The sequence below is a fragment of the Dermacentor andersoni genome, chromosome 7 (genome assembly GCF_023375885.2).
Source record: "Dermacentor andersoni chromosome 7, qqDerAnde1_hic_scaffold, whole genome shotgun sequence".
In the NCBI taxonomy this organism is placed as follows: Eukaryota; Metazoa; Arthropoda; class Arachnida; order Ixodida; family Ixodidae; genus Dermacentor; species Dermacentor andersoni.
In genome coordinates this window covers 129,224,543-129,250,733 of record NC_092820.1, presented here as the reverse complement: position 1 = coordinate 129,250,733, position 26,191 = coordinate 129,224,543, and the positions used below count along the sequence as shown (strand labels likewise).

Here is a 26,191-nt window from a genome sequence, read left to right as displayed (position 1 = left end):
CAATTCTTCCAAATGTTAAGAAACATCACCAATGTGAATCCTCTTTATTATTTTGCAAATATTATGTCATGTTATACAAAAAACTAATTATGCTAGCGAAAATGTACTTGCTTTCCGATAGGGAGAGACGGGGAGAGACAATTAGCGCATAAATTCCACTGGAGTTGTTTAGGTATGCATAAGTATTATGCCACTTGCTCATCTCCATGTAGCCTGGTGTCGTTATCATTATTATCAAGTTCGATCTGACTAGTATGGAAAATTATGAACCAATATGGGTCGTTATCAACCTTATCGGAATAGATCAGCCCCTCATCGGTCGTTCTCCACGCTAGCACAATAGATACGATCCTTATGAACTCTTATCTGTCTTGATCTACCTTATCAGACATCATTCGACCCTCATTAACACTCCTCGGTGCTTATCAACATTATCCGACTCGATCTGATCATGAGGTTCTGTGGAAAGCCCAAGTGCAATAAGATCTCACCACGTGCGCCTAATGCTGTAGGTGAGAGGAAAGCCATTTGAGGACGAGCTGAGAACGATGGTGTCTTTATGCGATGTCCTTCCGCGCGCCCAATGTTGGAGGCCCCACGTTAAAGTGCGCGAATGGGGCAAGTGGGCGGGGGTAATGAAGCGGGTGCGAGGGAGGCGGCAGATGAGAGCACGTCCTTTCATCTTCTCCTCTATCCTGGCCCCGATATTGAATTCTCGAGTGTGAAATGTACTGCAACGATCGAGGCACATCGTTGACCAATGTGTCCTCCTGTGTATGGTTTTCAAAACCCCAATGTAGTGTGGGGTTTGGATATTTGAGGCGATAAACTGGTCTAAGATGTAAGTATTCCTGCTGGTCGCCCCTGTGACACCGACTGAGCGTGCCTGCACGCAATATGACTTTGAAATTTCTGCCGATGCCGTCGACAGATGCAACAGCTACTCCCACGTGCTTGCCGTTTCGTTTCGAGGGCGGAGGGGTTTGTGACAGGTCATGCTGTCAGAAGACGCTCCAAGAATGACCCACGTTCTGCGAGGTAACGGTTACGAGCTATGACTTCTACAGTTATTAAGATATCTGTGGTGCAGCGAGAGCCTTTAGTAGCAGTCCTTATACCATAAGAAAAATAGGTGCCTCCCAGGAACAAGTGCATGACCTCATACATTGTGAAAAAACATATCTTTGATTGGTTTGGTCGCTCAATGTCGCCCTTATAAATGAGACATACATGTTCCCACACCAAGTGAACGAAGACCGCAAGGATGTCCTCGAGCATCATAACCACTTGAAGGAGCTTTCTATCTGCACCTTGAAGGATCTTGGTGCATGTACATGTCTAGCATAATCGCTGGTACCGCACTCCTCTCTACACCCCGCAATGGCGACTATGTTCATGGCTGCACAGTCGCCAGAGCGGGGCGCTCAAAAAGACATGTTCGTTCATTGCCACTTACGAAGACTGCGGACAGATGAACAATGTCTTCCACTCGAACTAGCAGCAGCAGAAATGGATACTCCTGGTAGTGGATGCGGTATGACGGCTGCTCAAGTTGTTTATCACATGACTTAAGCAGTTTTCATACTGTGCTATTTCAACACATTTGTGTCGAGGAGCCGGACACTCCAGGTCATGTTGAATTTGTCCAGGAGCTTCAACGTGTGCTATACGAAGACAGCAATCTCTACATTAGGCAACTTAAAGGGGATTGTATTTGCATAAAGCAATTGTCATAAGCAGGTTTGGAAGGTCTGGAAGTAGCGAAGAAAGCCTACTCCATTCATAACATCACCTGCATATGTATCTCTCGTAAGTGTTCCACACATTAGTAGCATCGCGTTGTGGCCACTCTCAACGAGTATACTCACTGTTTCTGGCCAAGTGTGAAAGTTGCCCTCGTAATCGGCAGTCATTAATATTTCAATGGTATGTATGGACGGTTGAGAAAGAAGCCCTGAAAAACACCGGTACAGAGACACATAGTGCACATGACGGGCGCTATACTAGGCGGCTCTCCCACTGCGTTTTTAGCGATCCTATGCTAAGCGTTCAAACATGAACCAACTTGCCAAACCAAAGATTATGCTTGAACAAATATATTAGAAGCCATGTCGCAGATGAGGTCTACCTGTATTTAAATGGCAGTCGACTATGCGTAATCGCGACGGGCGAAAGAATGACCAACGGTATGTAGCCATTGTAACAGTCCTAAAATAGTATGGTGCGACCTTTAAATGAATCTCCGGAATGGAACCTGCTGATGCGGTGTAGGCAGAAGCCTCTGCTGGGCCAGAATCACTGGGAACTGCCGATGGCGTGGTGGACGACGGGTACGCACCGGCACCGCGCAAAGCGGTGGACGTGGTGGTTTCCGCAGTGGTATCCAGGAGGAGAATGTTGCTCCAAGGAACAGCAATCAGGGCCGCAACGCTTCAAACATTCAAGTTCATCGCTTTACCATTGTCGTGATGAGAAGGACAGAAGAGACCATCCCAGCAAACATCTTCGCCTTTCACACTGTACAACGCAAGCACTCACCTTCTGTCGGTGGCAGTACTCCTTGCACGGACGGTTTGGTGTTTCTGGTAGGTGACATTTAGTCAAGATATGCTTGTCTGAGATCCGCAACTAGCCTTCCTCTGACAGCTACAATGCTGTGGAGCCTCAAGTTGCGCCATACACCAAAACGCAAACTTGCTGGTTGTAGAACCTTGCAGACAACTCGGATGTTCTGTTAGCGACCACGTTCAGTGTTACACAAAGCGGTTCAGTGCGCAGGACCTCCTGCCAGGTTTCATCAAAGGCAAAAAAATTATGATATGGAGTCAGTGCACTTAAATGCGACACGTTCATGCACATGTGTTTTTATATTTGCGTGAACGTATCACATTTAAGTGCGCTGCTTCCATATCATGGATCACCAACTTGCCTGTCAGTATCTATCAGACAAAAATATTGTCTCTGATAGCTGGGGCCATTCTTAAACTACCAATATTGCCACCACAGATATCATCGGCAGCTCCCTGTCCCAAGTAGCAGGTCCTGTCGGTTGTGCCCTTCTTCAGTCCTGGTCTTCGGCGCCTTGCCTTTACTCATTCAATCATGAACGAACTAGCCCAAGCAAGAGTTTTACCCAAGTAGCAGCGTGCCCATGCGTAACAAAACTTCTCAGGTGGATGGGGCTCGTTGACTTCCTGAGTGCTCGAAAGGCGGGAACTGGGGAAGAAGAAAAGCGCAGTAATGACATCTGTTCGAGGAATTTCTGTTTTTTTTTTTGTATCTTCCTTCTTTCTCCCTCCCTGAGAGCGAGCGCCTTCCACACCTGCTCAACTCCGAGGAGCTCGGAGATCGCCGCCCTTCAAATCTGCTCAACAGCATGCGACTGCTGCTTGGCTCAAGCAAAAATGTCGACGTTAACGGTGAAATGTTGAAAGAGGTCTTCCTGCAGCGCTTGCCGTCCACCCGCTTTGGCTTGGCTACTGTAGGAGACTTGACCCTCCACCGCTTCGCCCAACTCGGTGATCGAGCCGACGACATGACTTCTCCATCAGGCGCCGCTCTCTCTTCAACACCAGAGTTGTCTATCATGGCCCGCTTACGGACCCGGATCTACTAGCTCGCCGTCTCCATCAACGCCCTTCGTACGTCCTCTCATGAGCATAGCGGCTCGTCCTCCCGCCCCAGCCTCCGTCCCTATTCCCTGAGCACTCCCCGCTCGCGCAGTCCTCGAAGCTCGCCTATTTGCTGGTGTCATCGCACTTTCCAGCACGGCTCCCGCCAGTGCAAGTCCCCATACCAGTGGTCCGGTAATGCAGTGCGACATCACTGAGGGCGGCAGCTTACGTTGCCTCACAACTAGACCGCCTTTTCATCGTCATGGGTTGCATTTACGACCTGCGCTTCCGATTCTGAGGTCTTCTTACTGCAGTCCTTCAAGCATGACGGCGCTTACGAGTTACCTGGCCCGGGGCTTCCCGCGGCGAACTGTACGTCCATCGGCAAGTATGGTCTACGGTCCCGGCATCTCAATCTTGGTATGCGGCGCACGTTCCATGGAGTGTTTATCGCAGCCGACGTCAATTACCCTATCCGCGGCTCCGGATTCCTGACTCATTTCGACCTCAGCATCTGCATGTGCCACCATTGCCTGATTGGCAGCAAGACGCTCTCTACTCCTGGAGTTCTATCGGCTATCGCTCCCACTGGCATTCGCACGCGGACTCGACCATATCTGTACGCTCGCATCCTCTAAGACTTTCCTGAGGTAACTAGACCCTGCAATTGAAATCAGCCACCGAAGCACAACGTAGCCCACCACATTGTCACTCGTGGTCCACCCATCGCAGCTCGCTCATGCCGCCTTTTCGGTGAGCGTCTGACTATTGACAAACGGGAATTCGAGCTCATGCTGCAGGTACGTATTATTCGCCCTTCGTCCAGCAGCTGGGCCTCCCCACTCCATCTGATGCCCAAGAAAGGAATGGGTCACTGGCGTATGTGCGCATACTACCGGGTGCTCAATGCTCACACGGTCCACGATAGCTATCCCCTTTTAAACAATAAAGATTTCACAGGCCGAATGGAAGGATGCAAAGTCTAATAAAGTGGAGGCCTATCAAAGGCCTGTCATCAAATTCCCATTGAGCCTGCCGATATACCAAAGATGGTTTTCCCGAAGACTAATTTTTCGCGAAGCATTATTCCGTACTGCGCTGACCTTCTGCACCCATTTGCTTACCTTCTCACGACCGAGGGGTCCTCATACGCGATTTCCCGGTCTCCCGAAGCTCAACCTGCTTTCAAGGCTGCTAAACAAGCCGTCGCCAATTCGGTGCTTCTCATCTACATTAAAACTAATATGCTACTCGTATCATGGTGAATGCTTTCAGTGTGGCCATCGGCGCTGTTATCCAGCAGGAAATCAACTACGAGTGGCGTCCACTGGGCTTCTCCATTAAACTCCAACACGCCTAGACTGGCTACAGCGTTTTTGGCCGCTAGCTTCTTGCTCTCTACTCCGCTATCCAACACTTCCGGCACTTCTTGGAGAGCCAGCCATCTTGTGTTCTAACGGATCATACGCCTTTGGTGTATGTCTTCAGTCCAAACTATTCCAGGTACTGTGCACGTGAACTTCGTCACGTGGTCTATATCCATTGGAGTTCACTGCGGATATCCTTTACATAACCTTTATCCTTTACAACGAGGCAGCTCAGGCCCTCTCTCTCATATCCTCCCTCAGTACTTCTACATCAACTGCTAGCTAGGAACGTCTAGCTCGGGTGCAGATAGAAGACCGTGAGCTGCAAGCATGGCGTGACTATACCCGTTCCTTCTGTCTACGACTAGTTCCTCACCCGTTTGTACCATGTGGCCATTCTCGGGTGCAGATGGAAGACCGTGAGCTGCAAGCATGGCGTGACCATACCCGTTCCTTCTGTCTACGACTAGTTCCTCACCCGTTTGTACCCTGTGCATTCTGGTGCCACATGTAAGCGGCTTCAGCTCGCCCCTTCATTCTGCTTGTCTTCCGTCATGCGGTGTTTCAATTCCTTCATGAAATCTGCCATCTCCGCATCCGATCGACGCAGCGCTTCGTTACACAGCGCTACGTGTGACCAAGCATTAACACCAATCTTTGCCAGTGAGCACGTTCGGGCCTCTCATGCCAGTCTGTCAAAGTCACTCGTCACACGAAGACTCCCCTGCAGTCTGTCTTGCCATCTGGCGGTCGTTTTGACACCGCCCATCTTGATTTCGCTGGCCTACTTTCTCCCTCTCACGATTGTCGGTACTTTCCAACGATGATCGACTGCTTCACCTGTTGGCCCGAAATCGTGCCCAATCCGCACATCACGGCGGAAACGCTCACCAAAGCCACTGTTTCAGCATGGGTTTCCCGCTGAAACCCATGCGCAAATCCATCGCGGCCGCGCGGTTGACTGTACTCTCTTCACTTCCCTCAACTGCCTGGTGGTCGCTAAACACTGCCACAACACTGCATATCATCCCAGTTCGGCATATCATCCCAGAGCGGTACCACCGCCAGCTCAAGGCTCGCCCTACTGCGCACCTGGATCGGGAGCACTGGGTCGACCCCGTTCCTATGATCCTTCTATGCGTACGCGCTGTCCTTCGTCGCGATCGTGTCTGCTCTCCAGCTGAACTCCTCTATTGCGCAACACTGTGGCTTCCTGGAGACTTGTTCGTTCCTTCTGACCCCTCGCGCAAGCCGCTGCAGTACCTTCCATGCCTACAGCACTGCATTCAGCGACTGTGCCCCGCCCCGCCTCAATCTTCGGCCCACAGCATCTTTGTGCATCCGTACCTTGCTTCTTCGACCCACGTTTTTCTTAGAAGAACGCTGTAAAGGCAACTCTTACACCCTCCTGTGATGGGCCATGCCGTGTCCTCCAGATTACGGCGAAGTCTGCCGCCATCCTATTGAATGGTCGTGGAGAGGTAGTCTCATTAGACCACCTCAAACCAGCCTACCTTGAGACGCTTCCCTACGGATGTCTTCGGCGTAGCCGTCGATCCGCATGTAACTAAGAAAGCAACAGCTCCACTTCGTAGACAAGTGTATTTCGCAGTTCCGTCTGGGCGGGTGCATTGTAACGCCCCCCGACGCCGATAGGCGCAGACAGTAAAGCCCGGCGCTACGCTTGGCACGAAAACAAAGTTGGGCGGCGCGTACTCGCGGCACAAGCACGGCACGCGCTAGTGCGTTCTAAGAGGCTGCTACGCAAGTATTCTAGTTCTGGCACTCCACTGCAACCCCTGAGTTCGCGACTGCACTAAAAAGCGATACCAGCTTATACTAATCAAAATGTCATCAGCGCACCTAGTGCTGCCACCTGCAGTAGTTCGCTTGCCTCATCGATTCCCCATGCGTCGTCGCCCGCATCAGTACGTGTTGCCATAGCGTTGTGGTTTATATTAGTTGTATCAAGTTTCATAACATCGGCAATGACACCTCGGCTGCGTGGAGATGATTAAGTGACACAATGCTTACGCAAGTTTAGGCAACTGCCCGAGAATTTCTTTTAGCCTGCCATGTCTTCAGGATGGGCTGAAAGAAAAAGTTGAGGTACAGGGGACAACACGCTTGACTCGGAGAAAAATGCTGCGCATTAAAGCATAATGGAGCCTTCTTCCAGTCCTATGGCATAGCGGGTGGTGTTGGCTGTAAAGAAGGACGGAATGTGAGACTGGCTGGTGAAGTAAGGCCAACTTACTAAGAAAGAAGTGTAGGTGCTGTCACTACAAACGATGCCCTTGGCTTCTTCTACGGTGTCAGTTACTTCTACGCAATTGATGTTCTCCTTCGATAGTAGTAGATTGATGTCGAGTGTCTTGCTGGATATTGCTGTACAAGGACTACCGTGCTTATAACTCACAATTTCATTTACCAGTTTAATGTAACGTTTAATGTAGGATATGCAATGCTCCCACCATGTGCGAGCGCGTGATAGACATTTTGCTGCAGCACTTTAAATGAACATCTCTAGGCTACCTCGACGTCGTCATTATCTTCTAGATGACGTTGTACACCCAAACTTGAGCGTGTTTCTGCTACACTTGATATTTTTTACAAGGTGAGGCTATTACACAACCTAATGAAATGTCACTCGAGCCACTGCGAAATTACTCTGCTGGGTCATCTCCTCGATGCTATTGGACTACAACTTAAAGTAAACAAAAGTTTATGCATATGTATACTATGTATTGACCAGTTGCCTTCATCCATATATGATCCTCTACATGTGACGCCTGCGACAGAGAAGGGTGTTCCACATTCGCTGTCAAGGTCGTGAGGTATGGCGCTGCCTAACAGTCCCAGATTTTGCCCCAATAGGTAAACAAAAATACCCTTGAAAGCAGAGGGAGAAACGGGACCGTGGTAGCTCATCTGTTAAAAGCATCGCACACGTATTGGGTAGACATGTGTTTGTGCCTCGCCAGCAGTCAGTTTTAATCCAATTTCATCTCAATTAACTTATCATTCCTTCCTTTTTAATTATAAGTATATGTCATTGCCCCTGTTCGCTTTTTGGTGTCTTCGTTCTTTTGGTTTCTTAGAATATATATATATATATATATATATATATATATATATATATATATATATATATATATATTGTCACGTGGTAGTGACGCCAAAGAACACAGTAGCAGTACTGGGAAAGACAAAACTAGCTTTTATTGGGCGAACCTGTGCCCACAAAACAGGCTACACTTAAAGCACAACGATAGCGGCGAACACAGTCGGCGATCGTCGAAAATCTGATCAGCGGTTCGAGCGCGTCGGCTTTTATACAACAGTCGTCGAATGTTCCAGACTAATCGTTGGGACCCGCATGCCTTCCACAAAGTTCTACAACATTCGAGTCACGCGATGAAATCAGATAATACAAGGTTCGGCGACAACAGACAGCGGATAGAAGCATCGATAACTTTCCAGAAACTTCGGATACATGCAGACGCGTCCCGCGCTGTGCGATAACATTTGTTAGGCGGCGAAACGTGGTTGCCCGTTAAATATAAGTACACGTGTCAATACCCCCCTCTTAAAAAAAAGCATCGACCCGATGCTGCATACAAACGAAAGCAATAAAGAAAAACACCCGTAGCAAAGAAAACAAAAATAAGGAAGTTCGTCAGCGTCCGTAAAAGGGTTTCAGACGCACCACGTGGACCACTTCAGATCGTGTGCGGCGCCGCTGTGAATGCGAAATGCCGTCTGGCACGACCTCATAGTCCAGCGCGCCAATACGTCGGATGACCTTGTAGGGTCCGAAATATCGTCGCAGTAGTTTTTCACTGAGTCCTCGTCGGCGTATCGGGGTCCACACCCAAACACGGTCGCCGGGCTGGTACTCGACGAAGCGTCGTCGGAGGTTGTAGTGTCGGCTGTCGGTCCTCTGCTGGTTCTTGATCCGTAGGCGGGCGAGCTGTCGGGCTTCTTCGGCGCGCTGGAGATAGGTAGCGACGTCAAGATTTTCCTCGTCAGTGACGTGCGGCAGCATGGCGTCGAGCGTCGTCGTCGGGTTCCTGCCGTAAACCAGCTTAAACGGCGTGAGCTGTGTCGTTTCTTGCACCGCCGTGTTGTAAGCGAAGGTTACATACGGCAGGACCGCGTCCCACGTCTTGTGCTCGACGTCGACGTACATTGCTAGCATGTCGGCGAGGGTCTTGTTCAGGCGCTCTGTGAGACCATTCGTTTGCGGATGGTAGGCAGTTGTCCTCCTGTGGCTTGTCTGGCTGTATTGCAGAATGGCTTGTGTGAGTTCTGCTGTAAAAGCCGTTCCTCTATCAGTGATGAGGACTTCTGGGGCACCATGTCGCAGCAGGATGGTCTCGACAAAAAATTTCGCCACTTCGGCTGCGCTGCCTTTTGGTAGAGCTTTAGTTTCAGCGAAGCGGGTGAGATAGTCCGTCGCGACGACGATCCACTTATTCCCGGATGTTGACGTCGGAAACGGCCCCAACAAATCCATCCCAATCTGCTGGAATGGTCGGCGAGGAGGTTCGATTGGCTGTAGTAATCCTGCTGGCCTTGTTGGTGGTGTCTTGCGTCGCTGACAGTCTCGACATGTCTTGACGTAACGGGCAACGTCGGCGGTCAGACGCGGCCAGTAATACCTTTCCTGTATCCTCGACAGCGTCCGGGAGAATCCGAGGTGCCCAGCGGTTGGATCGTCGTGTAGGGCGTGCAGTACTTCTGGACGCAGCGCTGACGGTACAACAAGAAGGTAACTGGCGCGGACTGGTGAGAAGTTCTTCTTCACGAGCAGGTTGTTTTGTAGTGTGAACGAAGACAACCCACGCCGAAATGCCTTAGGGGCAACGTCGGTGTTCCCTTCCAAATACTCGATGAGGCCTTTTAGCTCCGGGTCTGCTCGTTGCTGTTCGGCGAAGTCTTCCGCGCTTATTATTCCAAGGAAGGCGTCGTCGTCCTCGTCGTCTTGCGGCGGGGGATCGATGGGGGCGCGTGACAGGCAGTCGGCGTCAGAGTGTTTTTTTTCCGGACTTGTATATTACGGTGACGTCATATTCCTGCAGTCTGAGGCTCCACCGCGCCAGCCGTCCTGAAGGGTCCTTTAAGTTAGCTAGCCAACACAACGCGTGATGGTCGCTGACGACTTTGAATGGTCTCCCATATAGGTAAGGGCGGAACTTTCCTGTAGCCCAAATGATGGCGAGGCATTCCTTTTCAGTCGTAGAATAATTGCCTTCCGCTTTTGACAGCGACCGGCTAGCATAGGATATCACCCGTTCAAGTCCGTCTTTCCTCTGGACTAGGACGGCACCGAGGCCTAGGCTACTGGCGTCAGTGTGGATTTCGGTATCGGCGTTCTCGTCGAAGTGTGCAAGTACCGGCGGCGACTGCATGCGTCGTTTGAGTTCTTGAAATGCATCGGCCTGCGGCGTTTCCCACTTGAACTCGACATCACCTTTGGTTAGATGCGTAAGCGGCTCCGCGATGCGTGAAAAATCCTTGACAAAGCGCCTGTAGTAGGCACACATGCCAAGGAATCTACGCACTGCCTTCTTGTCGATGGGCTGCGGGAACTTTGCGATGGCAGCTGTCTTCTGTGGGTCGGGGCGTACTCCTGATTTGCTGATCACGTGGCCTAGGAACAAAAGCTCATCGTAAGCGAAGCGGCACTTTTCCGGCTTCAGAGTGAGCCCTGATGACTTGATGGCTTCTAACAATGTCGCAAGCCGCCTAAGGTGATCGTCGAAATTTCCGGCGAAGACAACGACGTCATCCAGGTAAACAAGGCACGTCTGCCACTTCAGTCCGGCTAACACCGTGTCCATGACGCGCTGAAACGTTGCAGGCGCCGAGCACAGTCCGAATGGCATAACCTTGAACTCGTAGAGGCCGTCTGGGGTGATAAAGGCGGTCTTTTCGCGATCTCTTTCGTCGACTTCTATTTGCCAATAGCCAGACTTGAGGTCCATCGACGAGAAGTATTTAGCGTTGCAGAGCCGATCCAATGCGTCGTCTATCCGTGGGAGGGGGTATACGTCCTTCTTCGTGATCTTGTTCAGACGACGATAATCAACGCAAAAACGTAGGGTTCCGTCCTTTTTCTTTACCAAGACTACAGGAGATGCCCATGGGCTTTTTGACGGCTGGATGATGTCGTCGCGCAGCATTTCGTCGACTTGGTGCCGTATAGCTTCACGTTCTCGCGTAGAAACTCGATAAGGGCTCTGGCGGAGTGGTCGAGCACACTCTTCGGTTATAATGCGATGCTTTGCGACTGGTGTTTGTCGCTTCCTTGATGACGTCGAGAAGCACTCTTTGTATCGTAGAAGTAGACTTCTGAGCTGTTGTTGCTTAAGCGTGGGGAGGCTTGGATTAATGTCGAAGTCTGGTTCGGGGACTGCGGTCATCGGGGTAGATGCGGCAGAATCCGAGAGGACAAACGCATTGCTGGTTTCCAGAATTTCCTCGATGTATGCGATCGTCGTGCCCTTGTTGATGTGCTTGAACTCCTGGCTGAAGTTTGTCAGCAACACTTCAGTTTTCCCTCCATGCAGTCGAGCGATGCCTCTTGCGACGCAAATTTCACGGTCTAGTAGTAGACGTTGGTCACCCTCGATGACGCCTTCTACGTCGGCAGTTGTTTTGGCGCCGACGGAAATGACAATGCTGGAGCGAGGCGGGATGCTGACTTGACTTTCGAGCACGCTTAAGGCATGATGACTGCGAGAGCTCTCCGGCGGTATCGCTTGATCTTCAGACAGGGTTATCGACTTCGACTTCAGGTCGATGACTGCGCCGTGTTGGTTTAGGAAATCCATGCCGAGAATGACGTCGCGTGAACATTGTTGGAGAATAACGAAAGTGGCAGGGTAAGTCCGGTCATGAACGGTAATTCTTGCCGTGCAGATTCCAGTCGGCGTAATCAGGTGTCCTCCAGCGGTCCGAATTTGAGGGCCTTCCCATGCAGTCTTAACCTTCTTCAACTGGGTGGCGATGTGTCCACTCATGACGGAGTAATCGGCCCCTGTGTGGCCTTAGTGGCAGTCACCGCCACTAAGGCGGTGACTGCGTGGCCGTCGAGAAACACGTCGAGGTCGGTGGTTCTTTGTCTTGCGTTACAGTTAGGTCGTGGCGTCGGATCACGGCTGTGTCGCGTTGACCTGTGGCTGATATGGGGCGTCGGCAGGTCGTTTTTCGTCGTCGTATTTTTTGCTTTCACACTTCGTCGGGACGGCGGCGTGTCGTTATGTCGTCGAGGTAGTTGTTTCGGCATCTTCGTCGGCGGCGGAGGATCTTCGTCAGTTCGACGAACAGCAACCGCACCTCCATCGGTTGCTGCTTTTAGTTTTCCGGATACGGGCTCGCTGACCGGCCCCGGGCTGGGCCAGTGTATGGACGGCGCTGCGGCGACAGGTAGCGGCCTGGTGACGGCGAACGGGACGGTCGTCGAGGGCTCCACTGAGTAGCGGCGAGGTAGTCGGCGATGTCACGAGGACGTTCACCTTCCCGAGGCCGCGGTGCGTTGACGGCGAACCCTCGCAATCCCAGGTCGCGGTATGGGCAACGACGGTACACATGGCCGGCTTCCCCGCAGTGGTAGCAGAGCGGGCGGTGGTCAGGAGCGCGCCAAACGTCTGTCTTCCTCGGGTAGCTGCGCTGCGCGACGGGTGGGCGTGCTGGCGGCGGCGGCGGTGGTCGACGGAACTGCGGCGTTACAGGGCCCTGGCGCGGTCGTGGAGGGGGACCTTGACGGCGGGCGACGGCGGCGTAGGTCATTGCTTCTGGCTGAGGTTGCGGTGATCGTGGTTGCACCTCAGGCACTCGAAGCGATCGCTGAACCTCTTTGACAATTTCAGTGATTGGATCCACTTGGGACTGCGACCTTGGGTAGAACTTCTGCAGCTCCTCCCGTACGACCGCTCTGATAGTCTCTCGTAGATCGTCGGTAGCCAGTGATTGAACCCCGGCGTAGGTTGTAGAGTTCGTGCGGCGATCGAATTGTCGGTTTCGCATCTCGAGTGTCTTCTCGATGCTGGTGGCCTCGCGAAGAAACTCGTCGACGGTCTTCGGTGGGCTTCGTACCATTCCGGCAAAAAGTTCCTCTTTCACACCACGCATGAGTAGGCGGACTTTCTTCTCTTCGGGCATTTCGGGGTCAGCGTGACGGAATAGACGGCTCATTTCCTCCGTGAAGATTGCGGTTGTCTCATTAGGTAGCTGCACCCGGGATTCTAATAGCGCTTGGGCTCGTTCTCGGCGTACGACGTTTGCGAATGTCTGCAGGAAGCCGCTTCGGAACAGGTCCCAGGTCGTCAAGGTGGCTTCGCGGTTCTCGAACCACGTCCTGGCAGCGTCTTCCAATGCGAAGAAGACATATCGCAGTTTGTCGTCATTGTTCCAGCTATTAAACGTAGCGACCCTCTCATATGTTTCCAGCCAGCTTTCCGGATCCTCAAATGTGGAACCGCGGAACGTCGGTGGTTCCCTGGGCTGCTGCAGCACGATGGGGGACGCTGGGGCTGCCATTGGGGTTGCTTTGGCCACAATCTTCTTGGTCTTCTCAAGTAGAAGTCCGTGCTCCGGGGGTAGCTGTTGAAGACGGCGGCTTGCTCGATGGTCCGGGACTACGTTGGTGTCCTTTTTGCAGTCCGGGCTTGGATCACGGCTTGTCGGGGGCGTCCGGTACATGGACAAAAAGCACCTCCACCAGATGTCACGTGGTAGTGACGCCAAAGAACACAGTAGCAGTACTGTGAAAGACAAAACTAGCTTTTATTGGGCGAACCTGTGCCCACAAAACAGGCTACACTTAAAGCACAACGATAGCGGCGAACACAGTCGGCGATCGTCGAAAATCTGATCAGCGGTTCGAGCGCGTCGGCTTTTATACAACAGTCGTCGAATGTTCCAGACTAATCGTTGGGACCCGCATGCCTTCCACAAAGTTCTACAACATTCGAGTCACGCGATGAAATCAGATAATACAAGGTTCGGCGACAACAGACAGCGGATAGAAGCATCGATAACTTTCCAGAAACTTCGGATACATGCAGACGCGTCCCGCGCTGTGCGATAACATTTGTTAGGCGGCGAAACGTGGTTGCCCGTTAAATATAAGTACACGTGTCAATATATATATACCAGTTTTCTAATCAGAATCCTACATCCTCATTTCCTAATCCTAACGTTCATCCTGTCATATATGCACAAGCTTTATTTCCTTAAAACTAGACGAACCTCTTTCAAGTAGTTAATCAACCAACTCGGAATTCCAATCTTTCGGACCTCATTTTAACAACAGCGCCAGACACTGTCACACATATACCTTACTTAGATGGATTCAGTGATCACCAGCTACTCCAAGTGACCATCGATAATCCGTGCGCGTCCACCGGTTTCACAACAAATCAAATAAAGACTACATTGAAAGTAATTATAGTAACATCAACTTAAAACTAGACAACCTCTTTATTGTTGCATTGGAGTCATCCTTTTACAGCAGATCTGTCATCGAAAATTGCATTCTATTCAGAGATAAGTTGCCTGCAATAATTGAAAAGCACATTCATCATGTTACTATAACTAACGATAATTCAAACCTATGGTTTACTAAACTCTCCGCAGAATTACAAACAAAAAAAAAGCCTATATGAACTCGCGAAGCGCATACAAACAACATTGCCTTGGGATAAATACAAAAGCTATCTAAAAGGGTACTGTACAGCTTCATTGGTCGCCAAGGATAAATATTTCTCAAAAGACCTACCATGAATTCTGACAAGGAATCCAAGAAAATTCAAGAAGATCGATAACAATAGTAATAAGTGCGGTAATATTTCATTGCAGGATAAAAACAACTCACCTATTACTGACACTCAACGTCGAACAGCATTCAAATCCTACCTATCACTTTAAGATGCGTAGTCGATCTTATAGATAACCTTAAGATGTCTTCATCCTCTGGCATAGATGGCAGACTGGAAGATAGCTCTGGCAGACTGGAAAATAACAAAAGTAGTGCCTGTCTTTAAGAAAGGTAACAAGGGTTCTAGTTAAGATTACCGTCCTATATCACTAACGTGCATTTTCTGGCAAATGTTTGAACACCATTATCACATCCCATTTATACTCTCATCCTGATTATAATAACATTTTACCCGAAACAGCATGGTTTCCGAAAAAGATTTTCTTGCAAAACCCAACTACTAGAATTTACGCCAGACTTGAACTTTGATAAGAACAGTAATAAACAAACTGACTGCATCTTTTTAGACTTCTCGAACGCATTCGGTTGTGTAGCCCATAGTCGCCTGATATTGTTGCAGGAAGAAAGCAGGCCCACGAGTATAAAATAATGTATATTTACAACAGAGGTATGTGTCGTTCAGGCAACTGCCAGACTTCGTCTTCCTCTAGTCTAATTCAACTTCGTCCTTCTCTTCACCGTAACATCACCCTCCCGGCGGAGTAGCTCCGTCCCGGTGCAAGTTATAGAGCCTCACTTAATGGGGGGACATAGGGCTTGAGCCTGACGACGTGAACAACATCGCTAGTGACGTTGGGAGGCACTGAAGGCTGACCGACTGGGGCGATCTCGTATGTCACGTCGGACAGTTGGCGTAAGATCTGGTACGGACCAGAATAAAGCGAAAGTAGTTTTTCCGACAAGCCGACGCGACGTGAAGGCATCCAGAGAAGGACAAGGGAACCAGGTGAAAAATGGGTGTCTCGGTGCCGAAGGTCGTAGCGTCGCTTTTGAGAAGCTTGCGAGACTGTGAGGCGATGACGGGCGACTTCTCGGGCCTGGGTGGCTAAGTCAATAGCATCGCGAGCGTAACCAGTGCTGGGTGATTGCACTGCAGAAGGTAGCAACGTGTCAAAGGGCAAGGTGGGGTCGCGGTCATACAACAGGTAAAATGGTGAAAATCCGGCAGTGTCATGACGGGGCGAGTTGTATGCGAAAGTGATGTACGGTAAAGCGACGTCCCAGTCGCGGTGATCGTCGGAAACGTACATGGCCAGCATTTCAGTTAGCGTGTGGTTGAGTCGCTCGGTGAGGCCGTTCGTTTGAGGGTGGTACGCGGCAGCAATCTGGTGTTCTGTAGAACAGGAGCGGAGAAGATCATCGACGACCTTCGATAGAAAGTAGCGGCCGCGATCCGTAAGCAACTGGCGAGGGGCGCCGTGGTGCAGGATGACGTCGTATAGTAAGAAGGCGGCGACATTTGTAGCGCAGCTGGTTGGTAGCGCTCGTGCGATGGCATATTTCGGGGCATAATCTGTTGCTACAGCAATCCATTTGTTTCCTTTGATGGAAATTGGAAAGGGGCCCAGGAGGTCTAGGCCCACACGGAAGAAGGGCTCCGTAGGGATATTTATTGGTTGCAGCAAACCAGCGGGAGGCATAGCAGGCATCTTCCGGCGCTGACACAGGTCGCAAGAAGCGACATAACGGCGCACAGAGCGATAAATGCCGGGCCAGAAGAAGCGGCGCCGCAGGCGGTCGTATGTAGGAGTCATGGCCAGATGTCCAGCAGTAGGAGCGTCGTGAAATTGCTGGAGCACGGCGAGTCGAAGGTGCTTGGGAACGACTAGTAGGAGCTCCGGGTCGTCAGGGCGAACGCTACGACGGTGTAAAGTTCCATCGCGCAAGGCGAACATCCGGAGGGACGGGTCATTGGGCGAGGAGCTTAGGCGTTCCATAAGTGCTCGAAAAACAGGATCTTTGCGCTGCTCGTCACCAATATGGAGGAAGCCGGAGAGGGATAGAACACTGATGTCCGAGTCTGCATCCGTATCGTCCGGTTGATCCACGGTATTGCGGGACAGGCAGTCAGCGTCTTTATGCAGGCGCCCTGACTTATAGATAATAGAAAATGGATATTCTTGTAGACGCAATGCCCAACGTGCAAGCCGTCCAGTTGGGTCCTTCAAAGAGGAGAGCCAGCAGAGGGCGTGATGATCGGTTACGACGCAGAAGCTCCGACCGAAAAGGTACACTGTAAACAAAAAAACACCCAGATGGGCGTTTTTTGCTTGTCCTCTAGCGCATTCCCTTTTGTACATCTTTTTGCTCCCATTGAAAGGGCGTACGATAAAACTCCCATTGACGTGGGCATTAATTGGGCACACAACGGGGGTACCGTATACGCCCACTTCACCCCCCCCCCCCCTATTTGACTGGGAGGTACAATGGGAGTATTGTGAAGGAATTAAAGGCATTTTAGTTTAGGTGCGGCAAGCTCGTAGCGAAATGCATGGTGGCGCGGGTCACGCGCTTACGCAGTACCAGACGGAACACCGCAGGCCGAAATGTCGAACGCCGGCGATCAAGGCTCAAGGGAACTCGGCCGTCCGTGAGCTGCCACCCGAGCAGGCGTCGCACCTGCTCGGAGCGAACGCCGGCGTCCGACACCTTGGCCTGCGGTGTTCCGTCTGCTGCTGCATAGGCGCGGCGTACCGCCACGAAGCATTTCGCCGCGGGCTCGCCACACGTGGTCCAATCGACGGCACAGGGCCACCGCTGAATCGACCAAGTCACGCGCACACGTGGTCCAATGGCGAATGAACCCGTCACCGCACGTCTTCATTTTTTTTCCCTTTCGCTGATCACAGAGCCCCTCTTTGCAAAGCTTTTATACAGTCGTCCTAGCTTATCGGCAGTGCCTCCGAGGCCAGCAAACGCCTTCGAGAGCAGTTGCTACTTGCTGAAAGGAAAAATGCACGAGACACACACTGACAGTGAAGAAAATTTATTTTACACCAAATGTAAGAAATATAATATGTTCACATCCGGGCCCAAAAGAAAGCACATTTCTGCCCCAGTAAAACAATTGTCTGGATTTTAAAAAAGAGCACTGTACATTGTAAGCATGCCAGTTGCTAGTATTCTACATGCCCTAATACAATGAAATTAGTAAATGAAAGAAATGCTAAGAAATCTTATCTCGTTTCATACTGAACTGTAACTACAGAGCCATGTGTTTGAACTGTTACTTTGTACTGACGCTCCACACTTTTGCACAGACTATATATTGAGCTCGCTTGACTAAGAGTAAAACTTCATTTGGCCTAGTTGGCACATAATTCTGAACTTAAAACTTACAGCGCAAACACCTAAGACGAACCGCAAAAGGCAGATACGACACACGCTGGCACTAACTGACAACTTCTTTATTTCTTCGTCGTCGATGCATATATATGCCCTAGGCCACACAACTGCACAGGCGCACACATTACATTACAGAGATCTCCCAAATTATCACATATGCAAACGTAGGAACTCAAATTCAGATGGGTGCAGGGACAAAGCTATGTCACTGATGCAATTATCATTTTGCCTTTTTATGTCGTAGGCCTCTAAGGCAAGCCGCGCAAGCTCATTCATGCTTTTGCCAAGAATCGACCGTCCCATCAAGTCATGCCTCACAATTTTTGCAAGAGTTTATATGCGCAACAATGTGCACTCTTCTATCTACATTTTTGTTTACTTTTTGTGCATGTTCCCTGCGCGGTCCCTTAAACACATAAGGTCATCTATCAACTCAAGAAAATTGCTTGCAGGCATAGTGTTCCTAGCTATGCTCCCGCACCTGCGGAGAGGGCAGAGGAGGACGCCGAATTCGGCATGATGCTTCATACGTGTTGTGCGCGGTCGGCGTGGTTTATACAATTCACTCTCATGTGCTAAGACATAGCTTGGCTAGATAGGGCATTGCATCAATGAGCGACTCAGGGAACATGCGCAACAAGTAAACAAAAATGTAGATAGAGGAGCGCACCTTGGTGCGCATATAAACTCTTGCAACAATTGTGAGGCACAACTTGATGGGACGTCGATTCTTGGCAAAAGCAAGAATGAGCATGTGCGGCTTGCCTTAGAGGCTTACCACAAGAAAGGCAGGGCGATAATTGCATTAGTAAGATATCTTTGTCCCTGCATCCATCTGAATTTGACTTCCTACGCTTGCGTATGTGATAATTTGGCAGATCTCTGTAATGTAATCTGAGTGCCTGCGCGGTAGTGTGGCCTAGGGTTTATATTGCATCGACGACGAAGAAATAAAGAAGTTAGCACCAGTGTGTGTCGTATCTTCCTTTTGTGGTTCGTCTTAGGTGTTTGTGCTGTAAGCTTAAGTTGCTTGACTAAGCCATTCCTAATTAACAGTGGCTGGTATAATGAGGCCGATCAGTGGTATTTTGCATGGACTAGCACACAAATATGATAAATGTCAAAGTACTAAATTAAGAAATTGGGACTCATCACACAAACAAGCTACATAATTTAGTGCTGGATTTCTGAGCAAGCTATTAAAAATTATTGTATTTTATGAACCAGAACCCACCTTCTGATTATGACACATGCCATAGCGAGTAACCCGAATTAATTTGGACAACCTGGGGTTCTTTAACATGCACCTGTCTAAGTACACAGGTGCTTTTGCATTTCGCTCCCACTGAAATGCGGTTTTGTTTAAGACTACATTTACGAAAGTTCCAAACACGATCCCCCCTATATTTTTACAGTGGGTGCTCTTTAAATGGAGCCTCAAGGTGCCAGGGAAATTGGTTCCATTTACCAGGCATTATATTTCCTGAGAGACATTGCAGAGAGCCAACCAATTATCAGGATAGTGTCCTATTTAAGCGGCAGTTTCGAAGCGATTTTCGTTTATCGAGATTCCACTGTAGTCCATAATAGTGGATGAGTTGTGTTCTGCATGGACACATTAGCATGGCTACCATGTTTAGTTGAATATTGTGCAAGCAGCAACATTTCACTGTACCCAGTGCAATATATAAAGCCAGCAATGTAACATGTTGCAAATGCAGTCACGAACAAGTACCTTCCCTGATCATATCCAAAAGCAGCATCTTTATATGAAATTAGTCATGCTTTCTCCCGTTTAAGTGCCTTGTTTTCAGAAATCAAATCCTCCTTATCACATTGACCTCCAATTGTGTCATTCCCCGAGCTGAGGTCATTTGAGATTGCATTTAATTGCCCTTCAAATAGCATATTGGTCTTATTTAAAAAGAACATGGCATCACAGTGACCACCTAGACATAGAATTCGAGCTGCAACACAGTAGCAAACATTCTGAGGTAGAAGCCTAACTATTCTTTTGAATTTGGATGCATGCTCAAAACACTGCTACGCAATCGCAGACAGGGCTGATAGTGTAGCAACCAGGACAGATTTAACGGACATAAAGGAGCAAAATTGTGTGAGCTTCGAATTATTATTCTCTCTGAGGAACCATGCTGTCCAAATATAAAACGGGGATCAAAATAAAGTAATTGGATAGCACATCTGCATTTCATTAAGTAAATAAAATACTGTTCATGCTACCTTCCAGGGTGCACACTACATTCCCTTTCCTTGAATGTGAATTTGCTACCTTTCCATGGGTTGCCAAATGTATAGGTGTATTGTTGGTCAAGGGTGGTGGAATGGATATAGGTCTCAGGCTAGAGGAAATATTTAGAGGAGACTTGCCAGGTTGAACAACGAATGTCTCAGGCTGGAGCCATTTGGTTCTCTTGCAAAGATGTTGCCTCCAGCTTGAGACTTCCTTTGTTGGACAACTGTTGATGACTAATTTCGCCATCTTTTCATTTACCCTTGTCTTATTCAACCTATTGCTCCACGCAGCAGCTGCACTTTCTTTAAAAAATAAAGATATTAATGAGCTCAAAGGCTTTGTGCATGGCTGCATCCCCAAGTGCAAAAATTTGTTTGCAGAGTGAATGACAGAGTTGGTACGTTTCTTGAGAATTCAATAGGAAGAACCAAAAATTAAGCTAACAGACTGGTTATGACGACAAGTAAACATGAATTGATGTGGAGTGCCATTTCTTCATTTTGCACCAGGCTTGGGGCCAGCCAGACTTCTTCCTAAAATTGAGAAAATTTTTCTAATGAAATACATATTAAGAGTATTTCTTCATAATCTGAAAATTTAAAAACATGGTTATTTGGTTATTCATATTTAGTTGGGAACAGTGCGAAGGACACTGACGAAGTAAGGGCTTATGCAGTAATGCCACATAGTGCTGGCTGAGAACAGATTCAATTTTAGAACAGACAAACAGTTAAGTACTTTGGAATGCTTCCTAAAAGCCATAAAAAACCAAAGCAGGAAGCAGTTGTACAAAATAATGTATGTGCATGAAAAATGCATCTGATCATCGGTTCGCAGACATGTATGCCATTTGCTTGTCAGTTAACAAAACACGTGTTACACTGAAACATTTCTCCTACAATTTGGCAATTCTGTGGGCTTTCATTATTGCTCGGGTCAGTTGGTTTATGTTGTTACTGCTACTAGTGTACGGTGAAGTGTAATGTAGATGGGCAAGTACTACTGACAACTATGAACATTGGCAAATTTTGCTGCACCAGGATAACGCATGCATTGTCCCGCTGCAGCGAAACTTTCCAGTAAACATTCACAGTTGTCTGTAGCACTTTCCCATCTGTCTCGCCTCACACTGTTCCATCTATAGCGCTTCACCATACTGTAATATGCACCACCGACACAAAATTCTACCCTTCTGAAGTTCTTACTGCTACTTCGCACTCGTCACATTCAGGCCGCCAGGCGTACTGAGCCCAATGTAGTATAACTGCATTCCTGGCAGCTCCTGTCATGGACTTATTCTGGTGTAATGGCACCACAGAAGCAAACGAAGACAAAGACATGCAGGACACAAGTGCCTAACCTCAACTCTCGCTTTAATAAGAAAACAGACATCATATACATCACATAGTGACAGGAAGTGATGTCATTAATTCAAAAACAAGTTCTTTGTGCAATGTAGCTGAGAATGACTGATGCATTTGTCCTTTTCGTGCTAATCTGCCAAAGCTTAATTATCTTATGTACATCTGCTCATAATTTTTGGCTACAAGTTTTGATGAACACAGGAACGAACCAATCTATTTTGCAGTGCATCACTATGTGCGAATGAGAGTTATTCCACACAAACTTCATTAGCCGCAATCTCAAATTAATACAATGTGTGTATGCAATGCAAGCATGACTGGATGGGAATGGCTGACTGTACATAACCTCCGTTGCACAGTGCACCGCCTGCAAATTGTGCTGCACGCAACAAATTAATTTGTTTTCCTGGCTTGTCTTTTTTTTCTCATCAGAGCAAATCTCTCATCACATGTTTCATACAGAAAAAAAATTTTTGCCCGTAGAGACCAGCTACACAATCACCCATGAAAATTACAAATGCATACGAAACAACTGCAACCACTTTTTTACTTCATCTCATTCATTATATTCCATATTCATGCCTAATTTAGTTGCGCAAATCATTGTTTTCTCAGGCCCTTGTTAGGAGAGTTTTGTGCTGTAATAAAAGGCAGAAGCCAAAAAAAGGAAAAGGTTGGTTGTGGTTGAAGCACAATATGCATCTAATGAGCTAGGCCGCAAGCGTTGTGTAGTCTACTGCCATCATAAGGCCGTGCCTACATTGGACAGATGGGATGCTATATTAATGCGAAATCAGGGAAATTGAGGGAGTATGAGTCATCCGTGTGAAACAATCCTCCATCACACAATGTTAAATACTGCAAAGAATGTGACTGCGGTCCTGTGTTCCACAAAACTTGCGTTGTAGCCAGGTATTACGACCTGACAACATGCAAGGTAATTGTGGCTTGCAACATTTAAAAAGTATGACGAATGTATCAGTGATCCATTAGTTGCACTGCATAAAGAATTTCTTTTAACAGATATCATCACATCATGTCTCCACCTGTTATTAAATATTGCCTGTTTCCTTATTTTAAAGCTTGAAGTGAGATCCGGTGCTTGTGTCATGTGCGTACATATCTTTGTTTACTTTTTGTGGTGTCATTACACCAGAATTTATATAACCAAATGGCCACACACTGCTTTTGTCACGTTATAGTGGTGCTTGCAAAGCCTCCCAAACAGCAGCCTATTTGGTCAAAACATGCTTTTGTACATATGCTCTTCCAAATAGAAAAGCTATCAAGAAGGTAACAAGAATCAAGAGCATTAAGTTAAATCCACTGCAATGCTTTACTTTTTTGCCTTTATTCCTTACACCTAAGTGGATAAGAAAGAGTGTGAATGTTACAGAAATGCACTAAATAAGTTGTTGAAATTATGCAAAAATGTTAACGCAACTAAGCATAGATTTATGTGCAATAATAGACACCAGTCTCAATTTCTTTCCTTCTGACATAAACATAGTATATCTTATTCCTTTGGCATGAAGGAAAGCATATGTAGACCAGACAAGCTTATATTTGAATGAGAGCCTTCACGATTAAGCACCACTATAATGTGACCATAAGAGTACATACACTGTAAACAGTGCAGATGACAGCCCAAATTTCATAAGTGCAACATGTTAGCGAAAGCAGCAACCATTAACCCAGAAACTAATCAAATCCCACAAAATAACAACAAGAAAAAAAAAGATTAATGTGTCAGCACAGCACCTGTTCTCTGAAGTTACAGAAAAGTGTTATGCTTGTTAACAAACCTGAAACCACAGCACATTTGTATCTGACCACCCCCTGCCTCTTTATGTGCTTTCGTGCCTCTGACAAGGCATTACTGGATATTTATTTGCTTGTCTGTTGCAAAAACACATCAATTATTAGTCAGTGCACAGTGCACCATGCCATTTATCTATGTGGACTCACTTTGTGCCCTTAGCACTGCTCTCACCTATTCAGAACTAAGGATTGCAAAAAGACTTGTTCCACTTAAATCTACATGCCTTAATATGTGGGTTCTGCAGTTGAAATAGGGTAATTATAAGTAAAATGCATGACATGTTCTGATGAACTTTGTTTTCATAATCTAATTGTTTATTTGGGCACATAACCAGTCAGATCATTTGTACTAAAACAAGAAAACAAATTCAACACACTAGTTTATACTGGTTGGTGCTCTATTGAGTTTAGTACACACATTGAACAAACGACAGGCAGTGAGAAATACCAACAACCACTAACTTCCACACGGCATTATTGGTCACATGTGCACGATATAGCTACAAAAACCCAAACGAAAGTAGACAAAGAAAAAAGTACATTTTAACAGAAAAAGAACAAGACAAAAAAACTTCTTTTGGCAGCTAAGTCACAATCAGGGTGTAAATGACAGCTATAGTTTGGCAAGCACACATGTAGTTACTTTGCTCAGTTCCTCGATATCCCAATTTCTTGTTTGACAGCAACACCAACGGGACATCTACGCATATCTATTGCACATGCCATTTTTGCTTGCTCCAAAATCCTTTCGTGGTTATTCATTTAGTACCTGCTTCGCCTGTACTGGCATTGCAGGGGGGGGGTATACATTCTGTGTAATGTAACTTACATTCAAATCACGCACACAAAGCAGGGAGGGAATTATCTTTGAAAACTATGCAAACAATTGCAGGCTGAAAAACCTTGCAGTCCCTTTGGTCCAAGGAAAAAACAATGTGAGGCATCACCTATAAGTAAAGGAAATTAATAAACCTTTTTAGTGTAATCTCTTTCTTGTGAGGTATGATGATAGCCTGATATGAATTTCTCTATCTCTACATGTTTGGAACAGTATATGCTTGAAATAATCTTAACTGAAGAGATTTCCCAGTCTTTTAAATCCTGCCATTGCAGCTTACCCTTACTCTCAGTAATACAAAGCCTTTTAGTATGACTTCCTATTACAAATCTAACTGCCATATTTTGAACATTTTCAAGCAGACCAGCTGACTCAATATTATGGGGATTCTAGCAAACATGTACTTATTTGATTAGTGAATGCACATAAGCAAAATACCGCTGTTCTTTGAGGTTTTCGGGAAGCCAACAAAATGTGTATGGGTGGACACACGACAGCTACTACACCGATAAGCATCGTGGCCAACCAAAATTAAGTTTATTCCTACATGGGTGGGCGCGGCAGAGTGTGAGCAGACAATGGTCGGCTTTTTCTGGAGTCATATACAAAGGAACTCCAACATAATGAATGCACTAAAATCAGCAATTTGGTTTGTTGTACTCAGATTCGACCGTTTAGTCAAATAAGTACATTTGCAAATGGATTGTTTTCCCACGGAAAGGGCCGCAGTCAGAAAACACAAATCTGAATGAGAAAAAAATTTTGAATTTGAGAGTCAGCGACCAAAGATACGGTTTCACGGTGTGTTAACGATACCTTCACATAGGTAGCATGAAGCAAACCCAGCCTTGCTTTCGCATCCACCCTGTCCTCTTTGATACTGCCACACACAGTGGAACGACACCATCATGAAAAGTGCTGGCAGTGGAGGTGAATGCTTTGTCTGTATCAAACTTCAATGCATCTCTGAAACTACAGATTATGCGACCCCGTGTACTAAACACGGGGGAAGACTGTGCACATAATACCACGCCATATCAGCACGTCTAGTCTTTCCACACGCAGCAGATCACCTCTAGAACAGGGTGTGCAGGCTGCAGATGTGCTCAGCTGCGCTCACAGCTATGGCGCTAGAAAAGAAGACGCACGGACTGGGCCCTTCTGAGGGCCCCCTTAAAAGCTCAGTTTGTCATTTTTTGTTTCTGTAATAGGCTAGTGATAAAAGTGAATTTGCTTCATGCCTATTAAGAAATGTTGTACACATGGTAGAAAAATTATGAAAGTAGAACATTTTATTACTTTTCACCCCTCTCAGTTGGAATATCGTACAAATGCATAAGCAGCCATTTTTGCCTTGTTTCATCTAAGATGTTTTTTTCATGCTGAAAGAAAGGCATGCGTTTAAAAAATAAGCTTGGTTGCAACATGTAAAGGAATTATGTAATGTCACAAGGGTTCCTGAAATCAAAATATATTTGTGATTTCTTTGCGACTGGAACACTCAAAAGGAAAACAACCTTTTAAACAGACTAAAACAAAGCCACAGCACATGCACCCATACTAAGCCAGGGACTGTATCAAGCTGATATGAGAAGACTTTCAAGAAAGAATCTTTCCCGGTTTGGGAAAATTCTTAAAACAATGGTTAATACCTGGCCCCACGCCTTAAATCTAGAAGGAATAAAGTTCTTAAGCTACTCTGTGTTCTTTCTTGAACCCAACAAATGTGCCTAGAAAAATGGGTCAAGTCTACATCTTGCCGCATCTGTGGCAAGGTGTGAACAAAAAACTCGCTTTAGCT

General features: G+C 47.5%; 1 long non-coding RNA gene across 2 annotated transcripts in view; it reads left to right on the top strand.

Annotated features, from left to right (window-relative positions):
• The window catches only part of LOC129385616 (uncharacterized), a 67,489-nt gene that overhangs the window by 6,000 nt on the left and 35,298 nt on the right, over positions 1-26,191 (top strand). The window lies entirely within an intron of this gene.